General features: G+C 39.2%; 1 non-coding gene across 1 annotated transcript; it reads left to right on the top strand.

Moving 5' to 3' along the window:
* The first annotated feature begins 1,680 nt into the window (after positions 1–1,680).
* On the top strand, positions 1,681–1,787 carry LOC116108424. The gene has a single exon (XR_004124633.1). It is a non-coding gene; the product is annotated as a small nucleolar RNA R71 (small nucleolar RNA).
* Positions 1,788–13,192: the final 11,405 nt, after the last annotated feature.

Below are 13,192 nucleotides of genomic sequence, written 5' to 3'. Positions count from 1 at the left end.
TCCACACTAAAACATGAATCTGATTCTGATTTTGATGGAAATTTCATTGCCTCGAATACATTAAATGTCACCGTTTCATCTTGGACCCTTAGGATCAACTTCCCTCCTTGTACATCAATTAAGGCTCTCCTGGTAGCAAGAAATGGTTGTCCCAAAATGAGAGGAATTTCCCGGTCTTCTTCCATATCCAACACAACAAAGTCTGCCGAAAAAATGACTTTGTCCACCTTAACTAGCACATCTTCAACAATGCCCCTTGGATGCTTAATGGATCGATCTGTAACCTACAACGATACAGTTGTAGGTTTCACTTCACCAATCCCTAATCTCTTGAAAACAGAAAAAGGCATTAGATTAATACTTGCACCTAAACACAAAACTTTATCAAATGCAATATTTCCTATAACACAAGGGATAGTAAAACTACTTGGATCCTTGAGTGTTTGCGGTAGCTTCTTCTATAGGATGGCACTAAATTCCTCCACAAGCATCACTGTTTCCTTCTCTTCCAACTTTCTCTTGTTTGCTAGAATGTCCTTAAGGAACTTAGCGTAGCTCGGCATCTGCTGCAAGGCATCTGTAAAAGGAATGTTAATATGCAGTTTTTTAAATACCTCAATGAATTTCGTGAACTGCTTATCCTGATTTTTCTTTCCGAGCCTTTAAGGAAAAGGCATAGGAGGGGTGTGATGTGCCAACTCTAGTGGTATCTCAGGAAATGGTACTTTGTCCTTCTTCTATTTTGGCATCTCTTCCATCTTTGGTTCTTCTTCTCAGAGATTCTTCGACTCTTCCTCAATAATGATTTCTTCTTCGACTTCTTCATTAGAATCTTCCCTTTCTTTTGGTGGGCTCTCTTCTTTTCCTCTTTGGTCAACCTCTTCCAAGACTGTTCCACTCTATAAAGTTATTGCATTTGCTTGTTCACATGGATTTGTCACTCTGTTACTTGGTAGGGAACCTTGAGGTCACTCATTTAGCTTTTCGATTATTTGCCCCATTTGTACTTCCAGGTTTCGAATGGACGCCCCTTGGTTTGTGAAATTTGCCCTCGTCTCACTCATAAAACCTATGGTCTCTTGCATGAACTTTCTGAACATATCCTCCAACTTTGAAACTCTTTGATCCCCTGGTTGATTATTCACCCCCACTTGATTGTTTGGCACTGTTCTTTGATTCCATTGGTTATTCTGATGATTCTGATTGCCCCAAGACAAGTTTGGATGATTTCTCCAACCAGGATTGTATGTGTTGGAGAAAGGATTGTTCAGTTGTCTCTGATTCCTAGCCAAATAGTTGACTTGTTCTGATGACGAAGATGCTGAAGCAAAAGTAGTCCTCACTTGGCATTCAATGCTCGCATGGTTACCTGCACAAAAATCACATGTTACTTGAGGTGTTTGAACTGAATTTACTTGCATACCTCCTAATTGTTTCTGAAGTGTTGTCAGTTGGGCTGAAATGGCCATGTAAGCATCAACTTCATGAATACCCAGAGACTTCTTCAGATGAAATCTTTCATTGGGTCTTTGGTAGTTGTTACTTGCTAGGACTTCAAGTAACTCATATGCCTCTTCGAGTGTCTTGTTTTGCAATGCTCTTCTAGTTGCTGGATCCACCATTGTTTGCACATTTGTTAGCAACCCATTATAGAAAGTTTGGACTTGCATCCAAACAGGCAACCCATGGTGTGGACACTTTCTCAACAATTCTTTATATCTCTCCCATGCTTCATAAAGTGACTCGTTCTCTTCCTGGAGAAATGATGTGATATCATTTCTCATCTTCGCAGATTTCGCTGGAGGGAAATATTTAGTCACGAACTTTTATGCCAATTCATTTTAGGTTGTGATTGTTTCTGCTGGTAGTGCCATTAACCATCCCTTTACTTTATCCCTTAATGAAAAAGGAAATAATCTTAATCTGATGGTGTCATCTAACACTCCATTTGACTTGAATGTGTCGCAGATCTCTAAGAAGTTTGCAATGTGTGAATTTGGATATTCCTTTAGATCTCCCCTGAATTGTACCGACTGTTAGATCATTTGGATGATTTCTAGTTTATTTCAAAATTGTTGGCTTGCACCGGTGGTCTAGTGATACTTGGACCACTACCATCAGTGGAGGGTACTGAGAATTCCCTTAAAGTTCTGGTTTAAGCCATCTCAATGACTATTGCCTCTCGTTCTCTTCTCTCTCTAATAAGTCTTCTTGTGGTTCTTTCAATCTTTGGATCAATGGGAACCACTGGATGATGTCTAGCTCTTCGCATAAACTACAAAGGCAGAAAGAGAGCATGAAATCACCCACGAATAGAAAAGAAATAGCAAAAATAAACTAGAAACAATTAAAACTAAAATTAGACTCAATCTAGCTAAAACTAGAAAAATTCAATATTAACACAAAATCAATCCTTGGCAACGGCACCAAAAACTTTGTGATGACTCATTCTAACTTATATACTTGGGAAATATAATACTTTAAAAACACATAAACATGTAAGTAAGAGATAATGGGCCCGAAAATTTCTTTACTTTATATATCAAATTCTTTACATTAATAAAAGTCTCATGTACATAAGCTCAAAAATAGTAGACAATGGTGCCAATTCCCTCTGACTCTCGACGTCCATCCGACCGCTTCTCATCTATTTCCCGCAAAAACAAAGAAATCAACGGAGTGAGCACTAATTGCTCAGTAAGTAAATCCGCTATACTAGCCTTTTCTCTCCATTGCTCACATTCTAATTTCTTTCCTTAAATTATTCTTCTTTGTTCTTTCCCTATTTTTCTCTATTCTTATCTCTATGTTCTTTCTTTCTTTCTTTCTAATTTCTCAATACTTCTTCTTTCTTTCTTTCTAATTTCTCACTACTCATGGTAGTAGGCATAATACCATGCATAAGTGTGATGCACATGCACAAATGCAAGAAGTGCACATTTTCTTTTCTGTTTTCTCTTCTTACTCTTCTTTCTTTTCTTCTCTTATGCTTTCTTATTTTTATTCTTTCTTATTCTTATTCTTTCTTTCTTATTCTTTTACTTTTCTTGCTCATTATTTCTTATTGTTTGCTGATCGGACTTGGTTGAGGCATGGATTCGGAACCTTGGCCGTGTGAGTGTATTCTTCTTTCTTGGGTACAGCCCTCATCCACATGCACTCTTACGGGCTATACCAATTCTTCTTCTTATTCTTAGGCCGTTCACTGAAGGCGGCGTGCATGCAGGGAAATTCTTCTTGTCACTCACGGGTTCTCCATCGCAACAACATGTTCTTTTCTTCTTTTAGAGCATTCTTTACTAACTTTTCTCCCTTTCTCTTTATTCTTTAAGTTCTCGAATATATATACATATGTATATATATATATACATATGTATATATATATATACATATGTATATATATATATATCTCATGCTCATTATTCTTTATAAATGCAAATGTTTAAATGCAAGGATGCCATGTAGCGTAAAAATAAGTTTCTCTCTACCATATACAAACTCATGTTAATTCATAAATGAATAAAACTCATGCATACACTTCTCTTGGACATTTCATCAAGCATATTGCATGCATAATCAAACTTTAATTTGGCTACAATTCTATTTCTTTCTCAAGCCACCAATATTTGGAGTAAAACTCCCTTAAACAATTACTAAACCTGTCCAAAACAATACACTCCCAAAACTTCTACTCAACTCTTTCTAACTTTAACCAAACTTCAATTAATCATCATACACCAAAACCGCTTCTCATGGAGAAATTCTACTCATCAATAATCATCAAATTCATCAATCTCATCAATAATTCTCAAAACCATAAGCATATACATATATGTAAAATCTCTACACACTTGATTTCTCAAATCATAACTTGGGTTGGATTTACTTACCTTGTGCTTCAGTAATTCCACTAGAATCTCTCTTTCTTTAGTAGACTTTTTCTTTCTCTAAAATCCTAAGCATAAACACTATAAGAATTCAACACTTTTAAAAATTAATCCCACAACTATTGCAAGAATTCTTACCTTTGGGTGCTTAGGATCAAATCTCTACCAAAATCCAACCAAAAGCCCTCTAAAATCCCTTGGAAATTTGATGAAGAGATGAGAGAAATTGAGAGTGGAAGTGGCATGTGGAGTGTAGAGAATGATAGGGTCTTTGTGCTTGAACCCTTAATATCTCATATAATATGCATTCTTTCCCATTTTGCCCTTACACTTTATAGAAAATTCCATCTTTATCCCTTAGTCATTTACACTAATGCCCTTACCTTCATTACATTCTCCATCAAATTTCCTTATTTTCCACTCCCCACATTTACAAGTAATTAGGGGTAGAATGGTCACTTTGCCCCTAAGGAAGATTTCTCTAAAATTTCCTCAAGAATTCCAGCTAGCTCGTTGCCTCGGTGAAAAATTCCAAGGCATACGTTGCCGCGGGGACCAACTTCCTTGGCCGTGGCGAAGTCTACACTTCCCAAATTTTCAACCTTTCACCTTAAAGCAAGCAACACTAAGGGTAACCAAGCAAAACTAAAGGGCATAGAAACATAACTAAGGGCAAACAAGCAAGATCAAGCTACGTACCTCAATGTGGGCATTACAAACTTGATGCATGTTTTCACGACATGCAAAGTGTAGCAAGTGCACTAGTCGTAAAAAGTAATAAAGTGATGAATAGAGTATTGTTCCCATGAGGATTGCGTGTCAAGTGCTAATTTTCCTAATTTGTATCAAGTTGGAGCAAACGAATAATGTTTGGATTTGCAGGAGACAATCAAGCTGAAGTTTAAAACAAAATCCACAACGTAATTTAAAAGCTAACTAATGAAGGCAAAATCAATTCAAGAAAAATATCAATTAAGACAAAGCGGTTAGGGTTTTGACTTCACTAGGATTTTCTGGTTTAATCTACGATTTCTGTTGCTTCTAAGTTCACATGCAAGGATCATAAATGGGACACCCTAAGTTGTAAAACATACCTTCTCAGGCTATATTTTCCTACTCATCCCTATTAAGCTTCCGCACCCACAAATGAAGGTTAATAGTTCCAAGTCCGTTAAGCTAAGTGGAATCCTAAATTGATTTCATGGATCTCCAAACCTATCTCTAGCATTCAATCAATCAATGGTATTTACCGTAAGAGGCTAATACATGAATCGCTTCTCAGTCTCATCATGCTCAATAATTGGTTGTAATTAGAATAAGAGTAAATACATAATCCAAGCAATAGAATGTAAAATCAACATCAATTTATAGATTAGACATTAAAATCCCAATTACATCAAAACCCTAACCTAAAGTAAGTTAGTTCATACTAAAAATAAAGCAAATAAAAAGAAAAACTATAGAAACAAAGTTCAACATGCTGGAAAAACGAAAAGAGAGTAAAATCTTCCCTATTTGATGAACCCGAAGGCTTCCAATCTCCAATTTTTCTCCTCCTTTTCCAAAAAAGTGTCGAACCTCGTTTTAAAATAAACAAGTCCCACTTATGTAGTCGACCCCAAAACCCTAAGACTCCTTTAATACAATTAAAACGCACAGTTTTAATAACTGAAAAGTTGTAGACTTTGCCACGACGAAGAATAAGCTTCGCCGTGGCATCGAGTTGGATTTTATTGAACAATCTGACCCGAGACTATCTCGCCGCGGTGAAGAATAAACTTCACCACGGCAAACTTTTCTGAAATTATGAATCTTCCCTCCGCTTGCTTCCTTACTTGAATCTTCAATCTTAGTGATCTACAATAGGAACAAGCTTCATAGTGCTTCGAATCCGCATCAGAACTTTCCCGAATCTTGAAATTCTCTTGATTCTTGGTCCAAAAACTCAATTCACTCAGTTTTGCTCTAACTGCACGTTTTTGCCTGAAACGTAAAATATATGAAATTAAGTAGCAATTCAGGCACAAACTTAAGAAGAAAGTATCTAAAATCAAGCCAAAAAGCATAAATAAAACAGTATAATCCTAGGACTATTAGAAATCCATGAGGGTAAGTAACACCCCACTTGAGGTACGTAGTTAATGTTTCTTCCTTTGCTCTTATTTGAGTTGGTTTATTAGTATTATTGTTTGGTTGACCTTTGATTGAGTGGTATGTTGAATACTTGCCCTAAAATTGGTTGAAATAGAAGAAGTTAAGTGTTCCAGGCTTCGCCGGGGCGAAGAAGAATCTTCGCCGCGGCGAAGAGGTGTTGAAGCCACGGGAAACTGCTGGATAGTTTCGCCGCGGCGACAGAATCTTTTTTGCCGTGGCGACGGGTTGACCAAAAATGTTTGTTAAGTTTTAGATATTTTCTTCCCTAAGGGCAATTTGACCATTCTACCCCTAATTAGTAGGAAAAGTAGGGAGTACAATATAAGGAATTTTCATGGAGAATATGTTGATATGGGGGTGTGTTTGTAATGAATCAAAGGATATAGATGGAATTCCCAAGGAAGAGTAAGGGCAAAATGGGAATGCTTGTGTATAAATTGCATTAAAAGGAATTAAGTCATTGCAAACACTTCATTCTTCTTCTCCATCGCCACTCTCCTTTCTTACTTCCTCTCAATTTCTCTTTCATTTGTTCAAGGATTTTTAGAGGGCTTTTGGAGTGTTTTGAGGTAGAAAATCAATCTAAGGCATCCTAAGGTAAGGATTCTTGCTTTGGATGTGAAGCTTTGTGAGATTTTATGTATATTTGAATATTGAGGTCTTTTGGTTCATTTGTTTAAAGAGTAGAGAAAAAATCAAGCAAACCAAGAGAAAGGAAGAGCTAGTGAGATCTCTCCATAACAAGGTAAGTAAATCCCAACCCAAGTTGAGATTTGAGAATTTTCTTGATTAGGGTTTTAATAGCAATTATGTATGTATGTTATATACATGTTATATGCTATGTTATTGAGTTTTAAATGGAGATTATTATTGCTTGTGGTTGTTCATACACTTCAATTGTGAGAAGTGAGATGTGGGTTGGAAATGTAGTTTGAGATGGAATTGAAGGATATTGAGAAATCCTTTTTGGAAGTGCTATTCTATGGCAGGAATTATGGCTATGTGAGGGAGTTTTCTCCCATTTTGGATGGTTAGAGAAAGACATAGAATTATTGTTATAGTAGAGTTTTGTTATGCACTTGAGTTGTTTGATGAAATGCCTAATAGAGGTTTGAGTATGAGTAGTGAACCTTAATTCTTGCAACATTGCATGTTGGCATTTCATAAGTGCATTAGTGGAGATGAACCATCCATAGACATTAATTGTGCATTGAGAAGTGACTTAAGAAAGAGTAGGAAACTTTGTGTATGCACTTGCTCTATGAGTAGAGAACTTTGTGGATGCAACTACTCTAAGGGTAGAGAGAATGAGAAGTGCTACAGTAGAGTGAATGAGAAGAGTATTAGAAACGGGTTGATGCTTTGTGATCATCACCCGACAGTTATTAGAAATGGGTTGATGCTTAGTGATCATCACCCGACAATTATTAGAAACGGGTTGATGCTTTGTGATCGTCACCCGATAGTTATTAGAAACGGGTTGATGCTCTGTGATCGTCACCTGATTAGTTATTAGAAATGGGTTGATGCTTTGCGATCGCCACCCAAAAGTCATGAGGAACGGGTAGGTGCTTTGTGGTCTCCACTCGATAGTTACGAAAACTGGGTAAGTGCTTCGTGATCCCCACTCGGTAGTCACTAAGAGCCGGTTGGTGCTGTGTGAACTCCACCCGACAGTCGTGAAGAGTGAGATGGTGCTGTGTGAACGCCATCCGGCCGTACCTCCGGTAAGATGAGGCCATGACGTTTAGTAGAAAACAACAGAAAGTGTGAGGAAAGAATTAAGAGAAATACATGTGGGGATAAACAGATAGAGGGTTTACTTACTGAGCATTATTTTGTACTCACCCCGTTATTTTCCTTTGTGGATGCAGGAACTAGGTGATGATACAGTCGGAGGGGCGTCGACAAGCGAGGAGCAATAGCTACACTATTTCCCCTATTTTTGTCTTTGTGAATGGCTTTTTGTAAATAATGCTCTTTGTATATAAAAGACTTATGACATATAATAAAAAGAAAAGTTTTGGGCCCATTTTCTATTATTATTATGCATGCATTGTACTGATTTATAGCAGTTGTTACAGGGTATCTGTGGAAATCATGTCAGGGTAGATCTTTGGCAAACAAGGTACTCCACTAGGGATATTACTGGCTAACAGTCTTTGACGATTTGGCCGAAATCATACGAAAGTGTGATAAATGTCAAAGGTTTGTAGATATTCCACGAGCTCCACCCTAAGAGTTAACCACCCTAACAAGCCCATGGCAATTTGCAATCTGGGGGATCGATCTGATATGCCTTTTATCTTAAGGAAAAGGAGGTGTCAAGTTCGCTGTGGTCACAGTCGACTACGTCACCAAGTGGACAAAAGCCGAGCCTTTAGCTACCATCACTTCGAACAAGTTGAAGGATTTTGTCTACAAAATCATCATTTGTAGATTCAGAATCCCCCATACAATCATAACCAACAATGGAAAGTAGTTCGATTGCAAAGACTTCCAATCGTTTTATGAAAGGCTCGACATCAAGAAAAGCTTCTTTGCTATCTACTGGCCCCAAGCTAATGGGTAGGTAGAGGCCGTCAATAAAGTGATCAAGCATACCATCAAAAAGAAGCTCGACTGACTTAAAGGAAGATGGGTAGACAAATTGCTCAAGGCCCTATGGTCATATAGAACGATTGCCAAAAGCTGACAGGAGAAACCTCGTTCTTGCTTTCTTACGGATGCGAGGCAATGGCCCCAGTTGAAGTTGAGATTAGTTCATTTTGGAGAGAGGTCTTCAATAAGGAAACAAACGAAGATCTTCTTCATTTGAGACTGAATTTAATCGAAGAACATTGGGCTAAGTCTTAGTTAAGGGTTGCTTCTTATCAATAATGAGCCAAAAGATACTTCAATTCTAAAGTCAAAAATCGAGACTTCGGGGTGGGCGACCTAGTTCTCAAAAAGGTTGTCCCGAGTACACAAAATTCGAACTTGGGGCCTAGGACAAGTTGTTTTGGGTGTTGAATATTTTGGTGAGTGGGTGGAGGAAGAAAGTAGGTGGAAGTGGATTGGGAAGAGAAAAGAAGTTATACCAATTGCTGTGAGCATAGAGGTTAGTTTTGATGAGTTGATTGATGAAATAATTAGAAGAGGTAATTTGAGTTGCTCACGTAGTGATATAGTTATGAAGTATGTTTTAAGCAGAGTTCCTGAACATTATAAGGTACCTCCTGCTATATTAAAGTTGGATGAAAGTGTGAAGTTATATATGATTGATGTGGCCGATAATGGTTCGAGGCCGATTTTAAGGGTTTCTTTTGTAGAAAAACCGTTGGAAGTTGGTTCAAAGGAAAGGGATAACGAGGAAGTAGGCAGAGATTTGCCTGCTTTTAATTTGAACTACAAGGCCATTGGTTTGTTAGTTGAAAAATCAAGAGTAGACGGTGAATTAGGTGGTGAGGAGGAGACTGTAGAAGATGGTCTGAATGAGAAAGTCCTTTTAGGATCTTTGAAAAGCTCGCACCAAGAACTTTTCACCTAAAATACCTCAATGGTGAAGCTGTCCTGCGAGCATGGAATGCTGAGAATCTGTGAAGGTACTACCAATAAGCAGCTTAGGTTTCAATTTATTCTCTCTCTTTTCTCTTCAAAATCAAGTGTAAGGTCTTTTATGGCCATTTCAATTATCAATAAAGAGGTATTATTCAAAACTTTCTTTTTGTTAATTATTATTTATTTGTTATTTCAAAATCGTGGCCTAAGCGATAAATTTAAAAACTCGGAGTTAATAGTCCAAAAAAAGGCAACTTAGTTATTAAGCCACACCATAATTCAACTCATCAAGGGAGACATTCCTTGATGCGACGAAGTTAAAACTCGAAAAAAACTCAAGTAAAACAAGTCGAAAGAAAATCAATCATGAATCAGCGACCAAAACGCGAGACAGGCAACTAGCCCAAATCAGCGTTGTCACAAGAAAGATTTGCTTGTTTGTTTGAAAAGCTCTTAAAGAAGCAAGCTACACATAACTTGGAGCAAATTTGAAATTTCTATGCTAAGTTCGATCAGAACAATTAAAATGACACCGCATAAATAAAATTAGTGCTTGACAAAAAATAGGAAAACTAAATTTCCATTGATTAATAAAAGTTTAGTTACAAAACTATACTAAAAAACAACACACACACACACACACACAAGTCTAGGCCGTAGGAGCTGGAGAATCCTTGGCAGTAGGAGCTTGAACAATGTCTTCGAGAATAGGAGTATGAGCATCTTTTGATGGATTGCTCGGGGGAAGGTTGCCGACATCAGTTGAAAGCGGGGCTAGCAAGGTCGAGTCCTAGACCTCTTACTTAACCGCGACCTCTTCCTTTTCGTTGCCTCCTTCTTCATCCTCACTCTCGATGGACTTGGAGTTGTCTGAGTAAACAAACTCCAAGCCCTCTACTTCGGCCTTCATCCTTTCAATTTCTTTATGATAAACAGTGGGAAGAAAAGAGAAGTCTAGCGAGGGATAAACCTCCCATAGCTACTAGACCAAGTAGACCGACGTCTTTTAAATATGGCTTTTGACCTCCGACTTCAGCCCCTTAACCTCTCTTTTTTTATTTGACGTCCTTGCGGTCTACCCTCTCTTTTTTTATTTGACGTCCTTGCGGTCTACCCTCTCTTGGAAGAGCTGGCTCGAGGCGTCTGTACATTTGGCTTCCCAGTCTAACGCAGCTTTTTGAGCCATGACAAGCTCAGAAGTCAATTTATTATTGTCACCTCGCTGCTGTGCTAGGTCCTTTTCGGCCTTTGTCAGGTTCTTCTCAACTTTTACCGCGCGACCTCGCTTGCTGAGAGTTTGTTGAGAAACTCTCTGTCTTTGTCCTCGAGGGCCTCAGCCTGCCCCTTCAGTTGCTCAGGCTCGGTTCACAACGACTCTCTTTCTTTCTCTGCCACCTTGGCCCTCACCGACGCGTTTTCCTTGAGCTTTTCCCTTTCTTGCCAGCCTAGGTGATTGCCCTCCAAGGTCAGATAGCTCTCATATAAAAAGGAGCTTAGTCACCATACAAGCCTGAAAAGAAAAAAAAACAAATTAGCAAAAAGGAAAGGGAAAGACCTCTGAACAATTTGAGAAATACAAACTACCAATACCTTGGAGGCATAGTTGTAGAGGCGAGCAAGTCACTCGTGAGGAGGAGTAGCCTTGAGCATCTGGTAAGTCTACTTTGAAACGGTCGTCGAGGATCCAACGCGTATATGCTTGGAAAGCTCGCTGATCCGTTCATCAAGGTCAGCCTGAGCCGCCTCATCCACTTTCCCTTTATCGCATTGCGGGGGCAAGCTATCCCTACTTTCAATAAGGATGGCCGCCTCAGCCACCAAAACAAACTTCTTCTTGGTCGTGCTCTTGACTAAGATGTTCTTGGGGCCACTAGTAGGCCCGACAGTCATTTTTTCGAGCCTTCCTACTGCTCGGTCAACTTCTACTTTCCTGAGCCGCCCTACTGCTTGGCAGACTTCTTCTTTCTCGAGCACTCCTGCTGCTCAGTCACTTTCTTCTTCCTCGAGCCTCTCATCTGCTCAGATATTTTCTTTATCGGGCCCTTGGGGGACTTGGGAGTCCCTTTTTGCATGACTACCTTGGAAGTAGTTGTAGGCTTCTTTGCACATGGGCCCTTCCAAAGTTTACCGTCGGTGCGTTTGAGAGCTGGTCACGAGGTATCTGGCTCGGTCGCCCCAAAAATGTCTGCAGCCTGTGTCTTCGTCGAGATGATTGATGACTTCTTAGCAGCCTCGTGGGTTAGGGCCTCCTTCTTTAGGTTTTTTGGCTTATCAGGCCACATATCTGCAAAGAAAGTAGAACTATTAGCAACTTATCAAGATGGAGACATAAATAACAAGTTACTGGACACTTAGCTATATGCTACCAAGCGAGAAAGCGTGATGAGCTGGGTAACCTTGCGCTCACCACTTAGACGACTGCTAAAACGTTGAAGCTGTTCTTGGCTTGCTTTAAAAACAAAGTTTTGCTTGACATTTACTACAAAACAAAGAAAGTGTAGGGTTAGTTTGCTTACCAAATTAGAAAACCCTTTTCATTCGTGCAAAGATCAGAGTTCTTACTAGCTCCTGAGGCAGGCTTCATAGAAGAAATAGTGGGAGTCTGAATTTACTTTCCTCACCATAGAGAGGTAGTACATCTGGTCTTGACTCTTCTTTAACCTATATAGGTGGACAATTCATCGATAACTCACCAGCTATCTGGTATGCTATATACATTCCTACAATTATTATGTATGAATTCCCCTTTAGTTGGAAAGAAGCAATGCCAAACCTTTTTAGCACGTCGGCAATAAAATAATGAGGGGGAATGGACATCCCAAACCTCAGGAGGGTGTCCGAAATCGTCACCTAACCTCTGGGGGGATTTTCCTGGAAGATATCTCCCGGAGCCCTCAAAGGAAGTCAAGTCGCATAAATATCCTTTATGCACTCGAGATTGTCGGCCCCAATTGAGGAACTTGGTTCCTTCCTAAGTCTGGGGGCTGCTGAACTCTTCGGCGGGGGAAGCTCGGTAGAAGCATTGTTTGAGGAGGTCGCATCATCGTTGTCTAAGCTCCTCATAATGAAGTCCTTAGAAACTTTTAGGACTCCTTTCCTGCGAACAGCTGAAATTGCCAGGGACTAAAAAAGGCGATCTATACTATGGTTGCTGGACAAAGACATGGTGGAAGCACACATCTGGATACCTAAAACAGAAGCAACCAAGTGTTAGAGCTCGAAATATCGGCGACCTATCCACATTTTGCTTTCAGTTTAGGCATCTGGGATAGCTTGCATTGATCAAAAGATACAAGCGAGCTACCAAGATTCCAGCGGCCACCTCCTTAAACCTTCCTAAAACCCAAACCAGTGGGTCTACTAAAAGAAGCCTAAAAAAAGCTAACATGGCCACGATAATGGCCACCCTCAATAGCGAAGAAAACTTGAAATAAAAAAGGGTGAAGATAAGAGCCTTATCGAAGTGATAAAAGTGGTGGGAATTCATCGAAAAGTCACTGTAAGTTTGAGAGAACAACGACAGAATAAGAAGCAAAAGGCTTTGAGATATTGTAAATGTGTAATTCTGACGAAGAGTGCCTGCTTTTATAGTGGTGAGCATGGGAGATGAA

Source organism: Pistacia vera, unplaced genomic scaffold, assembly GCF_008641045.1.
Source record: "Pistacia vera cultivar Batoury unplaced genomic scaffold, PisVer_v2 Contig563, whole genome shotgun sequence".
NCBI lineage: Eukaryota > Viridiplantae > Streptophyta > Magnoliopsida > Sapindales > Anacardiaceae > Pistacia > Pistacia vera.
The sequence above is the reverse complement of the archived record's forward strand: the minus strand, read 5'-3'. Positions and strand labels throughout refer to the sequence as shown.